Source organism: Oncorhynchus mykiss, chromosome 4 (genome assembly GCF_057628025.1).
Source record: "Oncorhynchus mykiss isolate SJ-2025 chromosome 4, ASM5762802v1, whole genome shotgun sequence".
Classification (NCBI taxonomy): domain Eukaryota; kingdom Metazoa; phylum Chordata; class Actinopteri; order Salmoniformes; family Salmonidae; genus Oncorhynchus; species Oncorhynchus mykiss.
Genome location: NC_143025.1, coordinates 81,968,073 through 81,989,725, shown reverse-complemented (window position 1 = coordinate 81,989,725; position 21,653 = coordinate 81,968,073). Strand labels below are relative to the sequence as shown.

Genomic DNA, 21,653 nt, shown 5'->3' with positions numbered 1-21,653 from the left:
GAATACTTTCGCAAGGCACTGTATTCAATGCAATGTTTTCACAGTGTTTTCTTTCTGGTGCTGAGAAGAACACACGCTGCCATGAAATACAGAGAGGGAAAACACTCGGATTTTGAACCTGGGGTTGTGCTATAATAATTGTGATGCTCTGTTGGTCTGGCTTAGCTGGTGGAGTTGTCCAGTTCAGAAAGATTGAATCAGTCTGTTCAGAGAGCTGTACCTTCTTGTTTTGCTATTTCGAGCTACATTGCCTCAACTAATGACAATTCAGAGGCAATGGATCCACCGAGAGCTGGGTGACAGCCCTGTCCACCTCCAGCCCTGTTACACACACACCTGACACTCGCTCCTCTCAAACACCCCCCCCACACACACACACGTCCCAGTGTCGGCCAGAGAACGAGAGAGAAGAGCTTCCATCTGCGTAATGACAACTCACGCTTGGTTAGGGATCTGCAGCATTAATAGAGGCCTGGTGGTTGATGGATGGCACTGCAGCGGCACGCAACGCAACCCGCCTGACCTTCGCATCATTACGGGACGGCAGGGCCGACTGGACCGGCTCGAGCGCTGGCGAGCAAGCAGCTGCTGGCTTTAATGGGACCATTTGTCCCCCCCTCCACCTCATCCTCTCTCCTACTCCGTCTTCTTCTCAGCCTTTTTTACTCCCCTGAACGGCTGATACTCCCCCTGCAGGCTTCTCTGGATGGCCTGAGTGCTGAAAGCTGCAGGAGCATGAAGGGTACACTATAGGAGGTTAATGTTGTATACAAAGTGTAGTTTATGGCATATTCAGAGAAAAAGACAACATTGGTACAGTATAAACACAGTTTCATTGATGGCTGCAGTTGCAAGCTGGCAGTACAACAAAGGCTAAATAATAAGCTGAACTGAACCTTGACCATTCAATATTGTAATTATTTTAGAAATGAAATATTGTGACCCTGAAGTCCCTGTACAAATTCTGCACAAAGCACCGATCCCAATGTTAACATTCAGGAACCTTGCCAGTCCAACTGCCTCAGACTCGAACAAACTCCCGCTCACAATGTGACCTCCATCTGTGATTTGGCCTGTGGGTGTCTGTGTAAATGTTTTATACAAGCCAGCAAAGGAATATAAAACTTCAAGGCTGTTCTATATCTTTCCACAGGCACACACTGCAGCTTTTCATCCTAAGCATCCTCTGTAGAGAAGAGAGACTTAAAAATGCCTCTATGCTGGCACAAGCAGATGCCATCCTCTCAGACTCCTCATCAAGCCGTGGGATGAAAACCAGACACACTGACAGTTTACCAATGTGGTGTTTTCCTAGCTGGAGTGGAGAACACCCTACCTCTTAGCTAAACAATAGAGCTAACATGCTAACATTATTCACAATCCATGATCACAATGTTCAGACTGCAAATATGCTCTAAATGAGGGCCCATAATCATCGCTTTAGGGAGGGGTTTTATCAACCGAATCCTGTTGCTTTTTATGGATCTTGTGTAATTAGATGGTAGAAAGTGAAGGCTTGCTGAAATTGATCAATATGTCTCATCTACTGTGAGCAAGAAACTGAGCTAAAACACCTTTCTGCAATATATTTCTCAAATCGCTCCATATGATACCTGCATTTTTTTAACGAGCTACAGGATGAGTTAGGAGAGTGTTCGTCTTCCTGAGCAGGTGTATTATTGTGGGGGGGGGGGGGGGGGGGGGCTGGAGGCAGCCTTTAAGAGAGGAGGAGCTGCAGAATACCGCAGTGCCAGCCGCTCACCTTGTCATGCCCCTCTGCGGGCACAGTTCACATGCAGACAGCAGGCTGGCCCTGCCCTTCCCCCTCTGCCAGTGGTGAATGTCTCTGGGAGTGAGCTGTCAGGCTCTGAGGTGCCCATGCTGGGCCTGACTACTGCCTACAGCCTAACAGGCTCTCCTCCAGGGGCAGCATGCCAAGACTGGGCCTGGATGCCTGCTCTACCCAACCCTCACCAGACAGAGGGGAGGAAGAGGAGGAGGAGGAAGAAAGTGGGAGGAGAGAGGAATGGAGGAGAGGAGTTGGTTGCTGAGGAACGGGGATAGAGACAGCATGAGAGGAATGGACACAGAAACAGAGGGAGGGAGGGAGACTGAATGCCAGTAAAAAGAGAAAGAGAGAGAGAAAAGGTGGGAGAGGGACAGAGATCCTAATGAGGCTGATTAAGTAACCTCCTGTGGCACAGTTGGTAGAGAGATTCAGCTGCTCACACTTTTCAATGATTTTAGCTTCACGCTTCTTTGCATGTCCATTTACTTTTTTCCCCTCTATTTTCCTTTCTTCTCCTGCTTATGAAGCATCCGTATCTCAAAAATATTTACCTCGTATTCCCTTTATCCTGCCCCCTTATTTCCCCACCTTCAATTAAAGTCCAACAATGACTGCAGGTTAAAATACATTAGCTGGCCCTGCTGAGATGAGAAAAACAACCTTGTTGTTCGACTTCCTTTCGATTCAGGGAAACAAAACAATACTGAGTGAGTATTTCTGACAGAATGTGTCTTTCTTTTAGCGGTGGTATCAAACGGTTGCATTAGTTCTAAGGTGGGAGTTAGTTAGGATGAGCCAGACAGCTGTCATGGAAACAGATGTCAGTTCTGTTCCGAGGTGCCGCTTTGCTCCACAGAGACGGCTGCCAACATTGTTTGATTGTGACTCCCTCTGCCTTTCACCAAGTCTGGCTTCCCTTGATGTTTCCCAGCACAAAGAGGGCCTGCCACCGCCACCAGTTACACACGCTGGATGGGTTGCACATGACAAGAGTCAGCTGCCGACAGTCTGTGAACGGAGTCAGCACAAGATGTGATAATGACTAGGACTCAGGATTCAGTCTACTCCTCCCCTGTATCTCAGACTGATAAATAGCATTCAATATTTCTCCATTGGCCACACACCCTGAGTACTCGATCTTATTTAGAAAAGAATAACAGATTAAAACGGATTATCTAGATAACCATAGGGCTATGCTATTTGGCAATATATTTCACTGTATCAATCAAGCCTCTGATAAAATACTTTCTTCAAATCTAGATTTTATTGGGAGGTGGGAGTTACTCATGCAATTAATTTACACAACACCCAGTACTCTTAATAAGAGTCACCAATGAGGAAGTCTCTTCCCACCTCCGCTGTGACTCTGACGTCCATGCATCTGGCAACCAATTAGGAGACAAGAGCTTGTTAGCCACAAGAGCCAAATAGAAGAGTGGGTGTCAAACAGATGAATGCCTGAACAGCATATTTGCTGATGGGGCAAATGTATTGAGACCAAGCCCTAATGAGCTTCAGTCTGTTGGGATGAAGCATTGTGACCCCTACCCACGCCGTCTTGCATTGATCTCTGACTGCAGCCGCAGTCTCTCCAACACCCAGCCCCAGGTAGGGGTTCACATCTCCAGATGAGTAGAGAGGGAGTCGTGGAGGGCCTGCCAGCGAAGGTCAGTGATGGGGTGCTCTGGTTTCCTACAATCACCAGCCTCAGAGGGGAAAGGGCATGTGGGGATTTTACTTTTCTCAACTGCAACTAGAGCTGTCATTATTTTTCTCACACACACGTATAGGTCCAGTGTCTAGACACCAGATTACAGAATGGATGAGACACCTACAGAAGACAAAGTACATCTGTCAAGAGCTGACTGAGCGAAGTTGAGATGGAATTGCACACCAACTAGTCATAGAGAGTATCACCAAGATCAGTTAATGTCAGAGCAAACATGGATAGATAGGCTAAATGTTTCCATTTGTTTTAGAAGAGGGAAACAATGTCACCACTGGTTCTAGTGATAGGTAAGGGATGGAGATGGTCATGTCATTTGTAATTTATGAAATGTCAAACATTTCTCAGTGTTTTAGAATTAGTTGCTTATTATGCCCGATTCCACCCCACATCTCTGATTCTCTGCTGGGCGTGCAATATCAAGTGCGTCTATAGGCTATTTAGATGTTTCAATCAAATGATCAATACCATATAGGCACAGAGTAAAGTTATACAACAACTTGTATTTGTGCTGCCTAACCAATGGCGGTGCTGTGTAGGCAAATGGTGGTAGTTCAGGAGGAGAGTCAAAGACTTCTTCTGAAAAGAGTGTTTTATTATGCCCAGCCCAAAAGATGTTGCACAGGATAGTCTATATTATATCCTATGTTCTGTTCAGTTTGAGAAGGAGAGCGTGACTATGAGAAGGACCGGGGGTCAACTTTGATAGCTTGCAACTACTATAATTGATTTTATTAAAAACAATATGTTTCTTGCCCATCATGCATTTATCAGAGTTACTGACCTCACAATAAGCCAGATTCGAGGAATTTACATTGATTGTGGTGCTGAAACTTGAAGCAGTATCCGCTGCACAATCAATCTGAAATGGACAGCTCGTGGTGCTGAACATTTTGAGTAAGCATAGTTCATTTCAACATCTTCATTTTAATGAGACTTCACTAACAACATGAGGGTTTTGTGTTGGAGCCTATCTCTTCCTATTTCCCATTTTCATTTCAGAGAGCCAATTTTCTCCATGTCACCCTTATTATATATAATGTTCACTCCCTTTTTTCGCATTTGGGGAAGACCCATAATCATCGAGGTCACCCCAAAATGTCAGTCTTATATATAATCTTATAGCATGCAGCATTTCTCACACATGGATGATGGATTTATATGGTTTATATGGGAGAAATCCTCTTTCCACAGAGTGAGGAATGTGATGAAGAGAGCCAGTTCTATTCTGAGGTATTGGATTTGTGTTCTGATAAATGATCTAGAGCTCTATCTACTGGCTGAAATGTATATTACACACCCTTGTTAAATAGGCAGAAAAAAAGACATATGTAGCTAGATTTCCATCCAATTGGCGACAGATTTTCATTTGAATATTCTAAAATCTGCATAAAGAAAATATACTAATTTTCCCACCAGTGGTGTTTCCACCAAACAGACTTGTTGTGGATAAAAATGACTGCGTGATGAAATGGAAGCACAGGAGGTTTTCATGTAGGGCCTACCTACCGAATAAAAATGTTCAATACAGTGGCGATTTTAGCACGTAAATCTTGATGGTGCAAACTCCCCCCAACAAATGTAGACGCCAGCAAATCCACTACACAACACTAAACAATGCATTCATCGCACTATAACGGTGACAAACAGTGCCCACAAACTGTTAGGGCCTACATAAACTGTCCCAATAGCAGAGCCCTCTTTTCAGCACCATGGAGTGAATCTTTGCCACTACGGCAGCGAAACAGTTCATTCGGCCTCATTTACTGCCTTTTAAAAAAACATAGCTGACACGGCTGACTTGCTTAAACAAATATGGTTTCTACTGACAGTTGAGATGTACAAACTATTGCATAAGGCGACGATGAGTGGATAAAAGGCAAACCTTAATTTCGATTAAGACTTTAATGAGTGAGCTTGAAATGTACAGCGACAGAATTCAGAACATGGGCCATTTTTACAGTAATCTCCCTGTACACCAAGTCAGAACTGTAGGATGAATAAAGTGGGTATATAAGCAGACAATGAAAGCTCTTACAATATTCAATGATTACATTTCTCTCAAATAGGCTATAGGCTACATGTGCACCACCAAGTCAGAACAGTAGGCTAAATTGATGAGGAAAGGGACCAAATTATTAGGGTGAGGCACATGGGCTACTAACAGCTTACTACACAACATACACTTAGTATTTCTTTCTTAGCTACAGTATACATATCTCCCTGGCATATTAAAGCAGAATACAAGACATTTTTGCACTCACCTTGTTGTGCTGTGCTCTCTTGAACAGGAAGGTGGAGCGGCGGCCCTTCTTGTTGGCAAATTTTGTCATCAAACTTTGTCATCAAAGTCTGGTATTCTCTGGATTTATGGTGCTTTCAAGACAATGGGAACTCTGGGGGAAAAAACAAGGTAGAATCATGATGACGTCAGTGATCTTCAGGTAGGGGCTCTAGAAAGAGGCCCGAGTTCCCGACTTGGAATTCCGAGTTGGATGACCGCTCAAAACTTATTTTCAGTCGGAGCTACTTTTTTCCCCAAAGATCCCAGTTGTCTTGAACTCACTAAAGTCTGAGATTTCCCAGTTCAGAGTTTCCAGTTGTTTTGAATGCGGCAGAAGTTGGAAAAGAGACCCTTAAACCTTGGACCACACACCCACTCCACTGAATAGCAGGCTAGTGATTGCTTTGCAACACTTGCAGTTACCAACTGATTCCTTCTAAACCACTCTGTTGAATTTATGATTTCCAACTTGTGTAATGTTTTATGTCCAATGGCCAATGAGCACTGATACGTTTTATCTATAATTACTCTTCAAATGACAAGGATTGATAAGGATTTGAAAGTAGATTATCAACTTGATTCATGATGACTGCTTGTCTGGCTTGCTAGCTAAGATTTTGCAAGTATGATGTTGACATGACCAGTCCAATTAAAGCTAAGGTAGATATAACGTGATTTGACGTCATTTAATCTGTGGCCAATGACCTTGAGCCTTCTTGGATCGGCACTAATGTATAATGAATGTAACTCTATGGCAGCACCCAAGGGGCCTGAAATAGAGCTCTCCCTGTAGATTTTGTGGTGAAATAGTGTCCCCATGAATGACAGAACACTGACCCAATCACGGTCCATATTTTCCGCTGGCTGCCACACCACCACAGAAAACACTGAGCTTGGCTGAAACACCTGCATTTTGGAGCTACCATACTCAAGAAAGCAAAACATAGACTGTATGCTGCTTTAACTCAAATATGTAAAAAATTACATTGTTTGCAAACTGATATGTGACACATACTAATGCCAAAACAACATGCAAAACAGGCAACCATTTTTTTTCTTCTGCAAAACAGGTGGGGCTCAAAACAGGTGGGGCTCAAAACAGGTGGGGCTCAAAACAGGTGGGGCTCAAAACAGGTGGGGCTCAACCCCACTTGCCCTTTAAGACGGGTCGCCACTGCTTCCTATAGAATAAAAACCTCAAGTTCAATTTGTTTCCAACGCATTTTCTACTCTACCGATAGTTGTCAAACTGTTGCGTTAACAATTACATGTAAAAAATAAACGTGTTTCCTGATCTCTCACATGTAGGACAGACACTTCAGAACAAACTTCCTTTAGATTTTTTTGGGGGACTATCTGTTGTTCCATGTAGTGAATCTGTTATTCCATGTGTTTGTATGGGCTAATAGCAGTAAGGACTATCTGTTATTCCATGTGTTTGTATGGGCTAATAGCAGTAAGGACTATCTGTAATTCCATGTGTTTGTATGGGCTAATAGCAGTAAGGACTATCTGTTATTCCATGTGTCTGTATGGGCTAATAGCAGTAAGGACTATCTGTTATTCCATGTGTTTGTATGGGCTAATAGCAGTAAGGACAATCTGTTATTCCATGTGTTTGTATAGGCTAATACACAAAAAAATTATTTGTTGTTTCAACTTTTTATTTCCAGTGATCTAGTTGCCCTTTTCAAGCACAGTGTACTTCACATTTCACGTTATCCTAGCTTTTATTACATTTATTTTGACTAACAATAGACGGTTAATTTGACATTTGTTAATTCTTAATTTAATATTATTTGAATCAACTTAAACCTCTGTTATGTTAAGAATAAATGTGGAGATCTAATAACTAAAGCTACATTATTGTTGACAAATAAAAGACAGCTATGTCCACTGCTTCATTTTTCAGTGTAACTTACTATTCTCATTTGAATCAACTTAAACATTTATTACATCAACGATAAATGTTGAGTTATCATAACTAAAGCAACATTTATGTTGACAAATAAAAATCAATTAAGTCCACATCATGTCAGTATAACCAACCATTTTTAGTTGAATTAATTTCACATTTTGTTAAGTCAACTTTTAATTAAGTTATTGTAACTAGTAATACAGCTTTCATAACTACATTTCAAGTTCACATAACAAAATGGTCTAAGCAAGGATAACGTGACATGTTAAGTGCTCTGAGCTTGAAAAAGGCAACTAGATGACTGGAAATAAGCGGAAACAACCTTAAAGCTAGAGTTATCTGAACTAAAGCCAGTTACTTCAATTTATAAAAGAGTTAACCATTTGCCATTATATCTTACTATTCTGAGTTGAATCTTTTCCCAATTTTGTTACGTCAACTTTTAATAAAGTTATCATAACAAGTAACAGTTATGATAAGAAGCATACTCGGACCAAGGCGCAGAAGATGTTGAGTTCCACATAATTTATTAGAAAGTGAAACTTAACAAAACAATAAACGAACCGTGACTACAGTGGTGCTACGTGCACTAACTCAAAACAATATCCCACAACCCACAGGTGGAAAAAGGCTTCCTAAATATGATCCCCAATTAGAGACAACGATTACCAGCTGCCTCTAATTGGGAATCATACAAAATCCCCAACATAGAAAAACAAAACTAGAACCCCACATAGAAATAATAAACTAGACTAAACCCCCAGTTACGCCCTGACCTACTCCACCATAGAAAATAAGGACTCTCTATGGTCAGGACGTGACAGATAACTACATTTAAAATCTAACAAAATTGTCTGAGCTAGGATGAGGTGACATGTAATGTACTCTGAGCTTGAACAAGGTCATGTAACTAGATAACTGAAAATAATAAGTTGAACAACATTAAAGTGTGAGTTATCTGATCTAAAGCCACATTTAAAAGAGTTAATCATTTACAATCCTTGTTCAAACAACATGCACTTAAGTCAAGCCTACTTCATATTGAGTTATTGTAACACAGGGTTCTCAACCTGTTTGGCTGGTGGTGCTACACTGTGGCTACGAGCAAGTCAAGCTGGTCACACAAATAAATAACTATACTATTAATGACATAACATACAAGCTTGCCACAGGCTGCAAGTTGAGAACCACTGTTCAAACGCAACACTTTGACTTAAAAAACATGTCGACTTAATTTAACCCAGTTGAACAATGTTCGGATTAGGTAAAGCTTTTCTCCATTTTAAAATGACTTTATATTTACAATAACTGATTTACTATCAAGAGTACATTGATCGATTCAACAACTTACATTGAAATCAATTAATTCCATTTAGCTTGTAATAACATATATTTTTTAGATGCATGTCTTCAGGTACATTTAAACGAGCAGCCAAATTCTGCAGTCACTAAATGGTCTTTTAACCAATATTAGCTAAGAATATTTTTTTTTAAAGATAAATGTTTTGTCAAAAATAAATAAATCCACTGTCCAATAAACCCATACACATTTGTAAATGGTACCATTGAAACACAGTTTTACGGCATGGTATTAGAAAAAAAATCCAACACTGAGCAAAGACAACCTTCTGAACGGTTTCTAAGAGAAGTTGGTGTTGAGTGAGAAAATGTTTACAGCATGTTATAATTTTTCAGAATGCACTTTAGTTAATGGGAAGAGATGGCAGCAAATCAATGGTCTCTAACAAAAGACGGTTGTAGTTTGCAGACTGAAGATCACATGTAAAAATAAGATAACTTAAGTCTTCCCAAAACAGAGATCTGTAAGATTTAGGCAAATAACAGCATCGTTGTCTGAGGAATTAACTGAACTAATGCCAGTAAAACAAAAACACACCAAATAGTTTTCTGCACCTGTCTTCAAGAATATTTTCTGAACAACCTCAAAAGTGTACCTCAAACATGTTTGGTGATCCTTGTTCAGAAAATAAAGAAGCCCAATCAAAGTGGAAAAGGCATTTGGGACATTGTGAAGCTCATGTATGATCACCTGCTCTTCTATCACAAGGGCAACGTCCACATTGTCAGCTGGCATTGGATCATCTGCTGCAGCTCCTTCCACAACGACAAAGGAAGGGCAACGTCCACACTCAACTGGCATTGGGTCATCTGCTGCAGCTCCATCCACAACAACACAGGAAGGGCAACGTCCACACTCAACTGGCATTGGGTAATCTGCTGCAGCTCCATCCACAACGACAAAGGAAGGGCAACGTCCACACTCAACTGGCATTGGGTCATCTGCTGCAGCTCCTTCCACAGCGACAAGTATATTGATTTTCACTCAGCGGGTGACTTCCCCAGAATCAGTTGTCTTCTGGAAAACAGAACAAAAATAGGCAAAAATGGCCTCCCGGGTGGCGCAGTGGTTAAGGGTGCTGTACTGCGGCGCCAGCTGTGCCACCAGAGACCCTGGGTTCGCGCCCAGGCTCTGTCGTAACCGGTCGCGACCGGGAGGTCCGTGGGGCGACGCACGATTGGCCTAGCATCGTCCAGGTTAGGGAGGGCTTAGCCAGTAGGGATATCATTATCTCATCGCGCACCAGCGACTCCTGTGGCTGGCCGAGCGCAGTGCACGCTAACCAAGGTTGCCAGGTTCACGGTGTTTCCTCCAACACATTGGTGCGGCTGGCTTCCGGGTTGGATGCGCGCTGTATTAAGTGGCAGCTTGGTTGGGTTGTGTATCGGAGAACGCATGACTTTCAACCTTCGTCTCTCCGTACGGGAGTTGTAGCGATGAGACAAGATAGTAGCTACTAAAACAATTGGATACCATGAAAAAGGGGTAAAAAAATAAATACAATTAAATAGGCAAAGATTAGAGGCATTGCCCTACCAAAAAATAATACAATACCATTTCTGTGAAACTGCCTCAATATGCAAATATACTGTTGAGGCAAGTGGGGTGGCAGGTAGCCTAGTGGTCAAGAGCATGACGCCAGTAAACAAGCAGGGTCCTTAACACGTCAGTCAACCATGATTGATTGCTCCCATGTCTAGACTGAATGTGTTCTTAGTTGAGGTAAAATGTCTGTTCTTTTCTATTTGCAAAAAAACAATTAATTGTCTGCTATAGCGTTGCAAAGGCCCATGGTTACCCAACACTGAAAATGAGGGGGGAAACCATGTAAAGCCTCATTTATCATTCAGTGCCATTATGACAATCAGCTCTTTCTACAACATTCATTATATTAAAAGGTGCACTGTGTACAATTCCATCTCTACTACTTTCCTTTTAAATGACCAGCTGTAAAAACTACATTTCTAGATATTTAAAAAAAATTGAAAAAGTTATTTAGATAGGACAATGATTCCCTACAATAAGGAATTAATTTGTTACACAGAAGCACAGCCTAAAATGCAAAGTTTATATTAAAGACGGATCGGCGCGAGCCCATTGATGAACAATGTTGAAGCAAAACTGTTTGGAATTCCTGTTCAAATGGCAAAATCAGCACTGCATGGTGTAGGGATGAATTGTCCTATCAAAATCGCTTTTTATATTTTTTAAATAACAAGAAATACTGTTTTTAAAGGATTTGTTTAGAATTTGGAATTCCTCACAGTGCCACTTTAATTCTGTTAATTGTCTAACAATAGGGAATTTGACATGTCACCAAGGACACTGCAATATTGTGTGCTGCCATACACCAGGGATGTGTGATACGTTCAAATACGCTAAGACTTGAGCATACTTACATTTCACAACCGCCAAATACAACTATCAATAGTTGTTTACATGGTAGTTAGTTATTATCGCCCAAACCTAGTATTGTGTTTAATGTTTGGTCCTGATTTTTGCTTTGCAGTCCAAGATAAAGATGGTTTCTTCTGGACAAAAAGCAGGCTAAATCACTATTCTCAACTGAATGAATCGCAAGGGAGAAAGGCTGAGTAAAAGTAAAACAACTAAAACATTGCTAAAAGAGACATCCTTATATACAGTGCCTTGCGAAAGTATTCGGCCCCCTTGAACTTTGCGACCTTTTGCCACATTTCAGGCTTCAATCATAAAGATATAAAACTGTATTTTTTGTGAAGAATCAACAACAAGTGGGACACAATCATGAAGTGGAACGACATTTATTGGATATTTCAAACTTTTTTAACAAATCAAAAAATGAAAAATTGGGCGTGCAAAATTATTCAGCCCCTTTTCTTTCAGTGCAGCAAACTCTCTCCAGAAGTTCAGTGAGGATCTCTGAATGATCCAATGTTGACCTAAATGACTAATGATGATAAATACAATCCACCTGTGTGTAATCAAGTCTCCGTATAAATGCACCTGCACTGTGATAGTCTCAGAGGTCCGTTAAAAGCGCAGAGAGCATCATGAAGAACAAGAAACACACCAGGCAGGTCCGAGATACTGTTGTGAAGAAGTTTAAAGCCGGATTTGGATACAAAAAGATTTCCCAAGCTTTAAACATCCCAAGGAGCACTGTGCAAGTGATAATATTGAAATGGAAGGAGTATCAGACCACTGCAAATCTACCAAGACCTGGCCGTCCCTCTAAACTTTCAGCTCATACAAGGAGAATACTGATCAGAGATGCAGCCAAGAGGCCCATGATCACTCTGGATGAACTGCAGAGATCTACAGCTGAGGTGGGAGACTCTGTCCATAGGACAACAATCAGTCGTATATTGCACAAATCTGGCCTTTATGGAAGAGTGGCAGGAAGAAAGCCATTTCTTAGAGATATCCATAAAAAGTGTTGTTTAAAGTTTGCCACAAGCCACCTGGGAGACACACCAAACATGTGGAAGAATGTGCTCTGGTCAGATGAAACCAAAAATTGAACTTTTTGGCAACAATGCAAAACGCTATGTTTGGCGTAAAAGCAACACAGCTCATCACCTTGAACACACCATCCCCACTGTCAAACATGGTGGTGGCAGCATCATGGTTTGGGCCTGCTTTTCTTCAGCAGGGACAGGGAAGATGGTTAAAATTGATGGGAAGATGGATGGAGCCAAATACAGGACCATTCTGGAAGAAAACCTGATGGAGTCTGCAAAAGACCTGAGACTGGGACGGAGATTTGTCTTCCAACAAGACAATGATCCAAAACATAAAGCAAAATCTATAATTGAATGGTTAAAAAATAAACATATCCAGGTGTTAGAATGGCCAAGTCAAAGTCCAGACCTGAATCCAATCGAGAATCTGTGGAAAGAACTGAAAACTGCTGTTCACAAATGCTCTCCATCCAACCTCACTGAGCTCGAGCTGTTTTGCAAGGAGGAATGGGAAAAAAATTCAGTCTCTCGATGTGCAAAACTGATAGAGACATACCCCAAGCGACTTACAGCTGTAATCGCAGCAAAAGGTGGCGCTACAAAGTATTAACTTAAGGGGGCTGAATAATTTTGCACGCCCAATTTTTCAGTTTTTGATTTGTTAAAAAAGTTTGAAATATCCAATAAATGTCGTTCCACTTCATGATTGTGTCACATTTGTTGTTGATTCTTCACAAAAAAAATACAGTTTTATATCTTTATGTTTGAAGCCTGAAATGTGGCAAAAGGTTGCAAAGTTCAAGGGGGCCGAATACTTTCGCAAGGCACTGTATCTCTCTGATTTGGTCCTGCAGTACATACCTACACATACGCTACGGTCACAAGACGCAGGCTTCTTAATTGTCCCTAGAATTTCTAAGCAAACAGCTGGAGGGCTTTCACCTATAGAGCTCCATTTTTATGGAATGGTCTGCCTACCCATGTGAGAGACGCAAACTCGGTCTCAACTTTTAAGTCTTTACTGAAGACTCATCTCTTCAGTGGGACATATGATTGAGTGTAGTCTAACCCAGGAGTGTGAAGGTGAACTACAAAGTATTAACTTAAGGGGGCTGAATAATTTTGCACGCCCAATTTTTCAGTTTTTGATTTGTTAAAAAAGTTTGAAATATCCAATAAATGTCGTTCCACTTCATGATTGTGTCACACTTGTTGTTGATTCTTCACAAAAAAAATACAGTTTTATATCTTTATGTTTGAAGCCTGAAATGTGGCAAAAGGTTGCAAAGTTCAAGGGGGCCGAATACTTTCGCAAGGCACTGTATTTCCCCCAAATAAGTACAAATACTAGAGGTCGACCGATTGATCGGAATGGCCGATAATAATCACAGGCAGAACAGTTGAAACTGGAGCAGCAGCACAGCCAGGTGGACTGGGGACAGCAAGGAGTCATCATGCCAGGTAGTCCTGAGGCATGGTCCTAGGGCTCAGGTCCTCCGAGAGAGAGAAAGAAAGAGAGAATTAGAGAGAACATACTTAAATTCACACAGGACACCGGATAAGACAGGAGAAGTACTCCAGATATAACAAACTGACCCTAGCCCCCCGACACCTAAACTACTGCAGCATAAATACTGGAGGCTGAGACAGGAGGGGTCAGGAGACCCTGTGGCCCCATCCGATAACCCCGGACAGGGCCAAACAGGAAGGATAAAACCCCACCCACTTTGCCAAAGCACAGCCCCCACACCACTAGAGGGATATCTTCAACCACCAACTTACCATCCTGAGACAAGGCCGAGTATAGCCCCCAAAGTTCTCCGCCACGGCACAACCCAGACGGGGGGGGGGGGCAACCCAGACAGGAAGATCACATCAGTGACTCAACCCTCTCAAGCGACGCACCCCTCCTAGGGACGGCATGAAAGAGCACCTGTAAGCCAGTGACTCAGCCCCTGTAATTGGATTAGAGGCAGAGAATCCCAGTGGAAAGAGGGGAACCGGCCAGGCAGAGACAGCAAGGGTGGTTCGTTGCTCCAGAGCCTTTCCGTTCACCTTCACACTCCTGGGTTAGACTACACTCAATCATATGTCCCACTGAAGAGATGAGTCTTCAGTAAAGACTTAAAAGTTGAGACCGAGTTTGCGTCTCTCACATGGGTAGGCAGACCATTCCATAAAAATGGAGCTCTATAGGTGAAAGCCCTCCAGCTGTTTGCTTAGAAATTCTAGGGACAATTAAGAAGCCTGCGTCTTGTGACCGTAGCGTATGTGTAGGTATGTACTGCAGGACCAAATCAGAGAGATACAGTGCCTTGCGAAAGTATTCGGCCCCCTTGAACTTTGCGACCTTTTGCCACATTTCAGGCTTCAATCATAAAGATATAAAACTGTATTTTTTGTGAAGAATCAACAACAAGTGGGACACAATCATGAAGTGGAACGACATTTATTGGATATTTCAAACTTTTTTAACAAATCAAAAACTGAAAAATTGGGCGTGCAAAATTATTCAGCCCCCTTAAGTTAATACTTTTTAGCGCCACCTTTTGCTGCGATTACAGCTGTAAGTCGCTTGGGGTATGTCTCTATCAGTTTTGCACATCGAGAGACTGAATTTTTTTCCCATTCCTCCTTGCAAAACAGCTCGAGCTCAGTGAGGTTGGATGGAGAGCATTTGTGAACAGCAGTTTTCAGTTCTTTCCACAGATTCTCGATTGGATTCAGGTCTGGACTTTGACTTGGCCATTCTAACACCTGGATATGTTTATTTTTTAACCATTCAATTATAGATTTTGCTTTATGTTTTGGATCATTGTCTTGTTGGAAGACAAATCTCCGTCCCAGTCTCAGGTCTTTTGCAGACTCCATCAGGTTTTCTTCCAGAATGGTCCTGTATTTGGCTCCATCCATCTTCCCATCAATTTGAACCATCTTCCCTGTCCCTGCTGAAGAAAAGCAGGCCCAAACCATGATGCTGCCACCACCATGTTTGACAGTGGGGATGGTGTGTTCAAGGTGATGAGCTGTGTTGCTTTTACGCCAAACATAGCGTTTTGCATTGTTGCCAAAAAAGTTCAATTTTTGGTTTCATCTGACCAGAGCACCTTCTTCCACATGTTTGGTGTGTCTCCCAGGTGGCTTGTGGCAAACTTTAAACAACACTTTTTATGGATATCTTTAAGAAATGGCTTTCTTCTTGCCACTCTTCCATAAAGGCCAGATTTGTGCAATATACGACTGATTGTTGTCCTATGGACAGAGTCTCCCACCTCAGCTGTAGATCTCTGCAGTTCATCCAGAGTGATCATGGGCCTCTTGGCTGCATCTCTGATCAGTCTTCTCCTTGTATGAGCTGAAAGTTTAGAGGGACGGCCAGGTCTTGGTAGATTTGCAGTGGTCTGATACTCCTTCCATTTCAATATTATCGCTTGCACAGTGCTCCTTGGGATGTTTAAAGCTTGGGAAATCTTTTTGTATCCAAATCCGGCTTTAAACTTCTTCACAACAGTATCTCGGACCTGCCTGGTGTGTTCCTTGTTCTTCATGATGCTCTCTGCGCTTTTAACGGACCTCTGAGACTATCACAGTGCAGGTGCATTTATACGGAGACTTGATTACACACAGGTGGATTGTATTTATCATCATTAGTCATTTAGGTCAACATTGGATCATTCAGAGATCCTCACTGAACTTCTGGAGAGAGTTTGCTGCACTGAAAGTAAAGGGGCTGAATAATTTTGCACGCCCAATTTTTCATTTTTTGATTTGTTAAAAAAGTTTGAAATATCCAATAAATGTCGTTCCACTTCATGATTGTGTCCCACTTGTTGTTGATTCTTCACAAAAAATACAGTTTTATATCTTTATGATTGAAGCCTGAAATGTGGCAAAAGGTCGCAAAGTTCAAGGGGGCCGAATACTTTCGCAAGGCACTGTATATCTTGATTTTGCAGTTTAAACAGAAACTAACACTGAAAAACACGGAAGCATGTGATTAAAATATACATAGCTAGGAATCATGAAAACTAGCTAAGTCTCAGTAGGGATCATTTAAAATGTATCTATGACAGCCTGTGACTGCCTCTGCGCTCAATGTTGAATAAAGTTAAGGGATTCAGAGTCAAGCTATGAAACTAAGTGACAGAAATACTTTGAAAACAACAATGGTTTATAGTCATAATTGATTTCAGAAAATGTGAGTGAAAGGCTTACACTCTATAGAGCCCTGCATTTGTGTGACCTATAAACAGTCAAGAGTTATGTTTTTTCCACCCAGCCTAAGAGCACTACAGATAAAAGGAATACATTTTTGGAAAGCGCATTACATTAATAACTTATGTAGTTCTTTGTGTCCTCTAATCACCAACTCAAAATGCACAAAGATCTGAAGGGAGACGAGCTCTTGAGGTATGAGAAACTGTATATTATTAATTTCAACAATCACAGAAAATCTTATTGGACCTTTTGCAGACTTTAAATAAGCACTTATGTCTGAATAACGCTGGCCATCTAAATTTTATCACAAGTCAATCACAAGGGGCTCATTTTCCACAATCTCCTTTCTTCTTAATGAGAAAGTAGTCAACATTGCTGCATCAACAGTTACCCAGCCAGGACTTATTTTCTGAATCTCTCCTTGCATATAATCCTTATTGATGAAATGACTTCTCAAATGAGAAAAGTACTGCTTAACATTACAGGGCTCAGAAAAATGACAAGAGGTCACATTTTTATACAAGCAGTAACTGTTTCATGAGCATTTCTTTGGTGTTGAGTCAAATGCTTCTTGAGTGCTATTTCTGATGGACAGTCTTGATGGATACATGGTAATGGACAGGTTCTTGCATAATGTGCATGCTTCAATTTGTAATGTCTAATAAGGATGCGTTGATTAGATAAGTGCAATAAGTGCTGTCTAGGTAAACCTGTTTACTAACTTCAAAATTCATTTTTATAACATGGTGTGTTTAATTAACATAACATCTCATTACACCCAAACTAACAATTGTAAAATATTCAAATATATGCTGACATTACTACTTACAAGATGAGGCTAATTAATCATAGGAATATTGTTAACCAAGTTTTAAATCATATACTTTGGAAAAAAAGATAGGTTTAAAACCAAATACTAATTAGAAGCATGGCTAGCAAACGTCGTTCCTTTGTACTATTATGCAGGTTGTCAAACTATTTCCAAGCTAGCCAACAATCAGCTTTTATCAGCACGTGTGCATTTGCGCTATCTAGCACCATGCTAACTAAACCCACTTGAACTTAAACAGCACATGTGCAAATTCGGGCACGTGTCCTAACGGTCCTAACTAACACTATGCTAGATAGCAGTATGCTAGCCAACAGCATCCTAGATAACAGCATCCTAGCTAAATGCCACAACATACACTGGAGAATTTACTTAGCTACACATGCCTATATCTGATGTTTGGCTAGCAAGTCACTGAATACAACCACAATAGTACAACTGATATTGCAACCACAATTACAACTGATAACAGCTCATTACCACCCAATCTAATAGTAATTATAACTACAAGCATAGCTACAGTTGGCGTTTGTAGCTAGCTACTGTTATACAGGTTATCAAACAAATGACAAGTTAGTCAGCATGTCTGCAATTTGGTGCCATGTGTGCTGCTGGCTAGAGCGGTCCTATTTAACAGCTCATAACAGCAAGCCTAACTACAATTTTACTACAGTACACGTAGCAGAATTGCACAGGTAATCCGATTTAAACTGATATAGTAAAATAATATTTGCCAAACGTAGCCAAATATCTGTTTTTCTTTCTTAATTTAACCAAATTAACATCGAGCGTGTGCGGTGCTAAGCAGCTAACGTTCTCTGGCATGTAACATAGTGGCTAATGTCCTTGCAATTCTTGTGCTGAAAAGTTATCATTATTTTTTATTAAGGGCACTTGTTAACTTACCCAATAAATATTTATACCGTGTAGGTTACCAAGTAGATACATACCATGCTAGTGGTTGTATTGTTTTAAAGGAGACACTCACCTTTTGCTAAGCTGCTGAATGCAGTAGAATAGTTGCCGAAGCACGGTCTTGATCAAGCCAATTCCTGAAAGGAAGCAGCCGCCTATAAATTAACACTCAGTTCTAAAATAAATTGTGATAGTATGACCAGGCTTAAGTAAATAAAACATATGTTCGATTCTAAACATTATACACTTTTGTTAAAGAATTCATTGATTACTAGAATTACAAGGAGCAAGTGCTAAACCAAATTAAGTTTGATCTATATCCCCTATCAATTGCAAACAAGGAGCAAACTCTACACAAATATCGCACAATGGGACAGGTGATCTGATGCATTCCGATTGTTTTTTTTTGTAGTTAATCTATTTTATAACCAATTGCAACATTACACATATTACTTTCACTACATTGGCCTCACAAAACACGAATTGCTAGATGGCCTGCCATGAAAGCTTAGGCCCAATATTAGGATCACTAATACATGTGAATGCATAGTGAAATAGTATATGTAAATCATTCTCCTACAGTTTAGTCAGTTAGCAGACACTATTTTCCAGAGCGATTTACAGTTAGTCTTACAGGAATAAGCAATAGGCCGACTTGCTAAGCAAGCAGCTTGGCAGAGTTACACATGACCTTTATGCAGTGAAAACCTGTTACCCTCAGCTAACACAATACTAACCCATAGCCCATACAATTGACACATTTCATGCTATGTGGCTCCATATTCTTTAACGTTTGCTGCATTGGTGTCAGAAATGAGAAAATTAGATATTGCATGTGACCTTTTCCCTCACAGACAAAACAAGAATTTATTGGCTGCATGGAAAACGGGGGAAGTCACTCCAGCAAAGTTGCACCAATCAAATTCCATTTAAAACAAACTGATCAACAAAATGACAGTTGTGACAATTGTTAGCACCCCGTAGGGATTCTTACGTATGAAAAAGGGAGCTGTATTGTGGCCTTCCATGGCTCCTTTAAACTGGGGTATAAAAATAAGTTGACACTCATGGAATATGCCTTTTTCATCAATCACAATGTGGAAAAGCAAAAACACTCACAAATAAAAAATAAATAAATAAATGGTTTCCACTATTAAACAATAGGTACACTATTAGGGCAATAATTAATAAGTTCAAACCCAGACTCAATCCCACACAACAGCACATGTGCACTGGAGGCAGTTGCACACACCACTGATTTGACTTAAAAGTTGAATTAACACATAGGTCTCAGCCAATTTAACTTAATTTTGTAAGTTAAGTTAATGTACAGATTTGTAGTTATCCTGACTTGACATGTAAAGTCAAGACAACTGTTGTATTCATTTAGTTAATTTGTCTTATTGGATCTAATTTGAAAGTTGAGGGAACACATAGTTCATAGCTGATTCAACTTGATTAAGTTAAGTTAAGACAATGTAATGACTTGTAGTTAATATAACATGCCATTTTTTTTTGTCTACACAGCTAGGATCTATTATAGTTTAGTTGACTTATTAGTTCTGATTTGAAAGCTGACTGAAAAAATTGTTCTTAGATGATTCAAATTGATTTTGATTTTGTAAGTTAAGACAGTGTAATTAATTGTAGTTATTAAAACTTGAAATGTTTGGTAAACACAACTGTTATCTTGGTGTTGTTGATTTGACTTCTTGGTTCTGAATTGAACGTTAAATTAACACATAGGTCTTAGCAGATTTAACTTAATTTTGTAAGTAAAGTTCATTACAAGATTTGTAGTTATCCTAACTGGACATTTAAAGTCCAAACAAATGTTGTCTTTATTGATTTCATTTTACCTATTGGATCTCATTTCAAAGTTGAGGGAAGAGATGCTTCATAGCTGATTCAACTTGGTTTTGTAAGTTAAGACAATTTCATGACTTATAGTTAATATAAAATGTAATTTTTTTGTCAACAACAGGGATCTTGTTTTAGTTTATTTGACTTATTAGTTCTGATTTGAAAGTTGACTAAGCAAATTGTTCTTTGCTAACTGAACTTGATTTTTTTTGTTTAAAGCTTTTATTGAGTTGTTGTCAACTCAACTTAACATGATTTGTCAAATCAACACATTTTACACATTTAGTTGACTTGAATAAATTAAATAAATTATTTTGACTTAATCCCCAAAACGTTTTTTACAGTGTAGTAGTGAGGCAAAAAAAATGTACTCAAATCATTTTTTAAGATATAATATGATACTTCAAGGGGTCCGTTCAAAATCAAATAGCTAAATTATCCTTGGTATTACCTTCTTAAAACACTTTTCTTATTGCTTAGTAGAACCCCCGCCCACCCAATCTAAATAAAAATGATACAAACCTAAAAAGTAACTTCTATTGCCATTGCCAACTATGTAAAAATAGCCTACATAAAGCCAAAAAATTAAAACATTGCAGCCTGCAGGTAGAAAATATCCTGATTAAAAATAAATATCCTATTCATCACACTGGCTACACATGGCCTGTCTGCAACGCACTTGCAACATTGTATAAAGTATTCTGGGCCCTCAGAGTTTCCCCAAGTGAGCTTGGGACAGACAGCTGTAGACTATTTGAGTCAGCTGTAAATGGCGGTTCTAGCTTTAATGGCGCCCTGGGCGAACCCTCACTTCAGCGCCCTCCCCAGCGCCCGGTGCCGCCCCCGGCAAGATGCTGCTGTGAGCGGCTGCCCATGTCGCCTGTACCTAAATCCGCTACTGATAATAATTAGTCTATAAATACATCTCTTTGCCAAAAGTCGTCATCCCTCCCATGTATTATTCGACTAATATTTTTGAAAGTGTAAGGATAATAATTCAGCCATAGTTGTTCTGAAATGTTTATTGCTTGGGGGGGTTCTGGCAGGGGGGAGATTTTCTGCACAACACCGCAACCTATTTCAGTCCAAGTCAAGCACTGATAAGAAGTAATCAGCTAGATAAGAAGTAATTCCACTGGATCAGAACACGACATTTTCGGTCGTTTTTTCCTAGCCACCGTGCTTCTACACCTGCATTGCTTGCTGTTTGGGGTTTTAGGCTGGGTTTCTGTACAGCACTTTGAGATATCAGCTGATGTACGAAGGGCTATATAAATAAATTTGATTTGATTTGAGAGAGCTGGAAAC

The 21,653-nt window shown here is 40.4% G+C and overlaps 1 long non-coding RNA gene across 1 annotated transcript; it reads right to left on the bottom strand.

Moving 5' to 3' along the window:
• Window positions 1-8,227: 8,227 nt before the first annotated feature.
• LOC110520987 (uncharacterized) lies at window positions 8,228-18,784 on the bottom strand. The gene is made up of 2 exons (XR_002473073.3): window positions 18,556-18,784; window positions 8,228-10,094 (listed from the first exon to the last, which is right to left on the bottom strand). It is a non-coding gene; the product is annotated as an uncharacterized LOC110520987 (long non-coding RNA).
• Window positions 18,785-21,653: the final 2,869 nt, after the last annotated feature.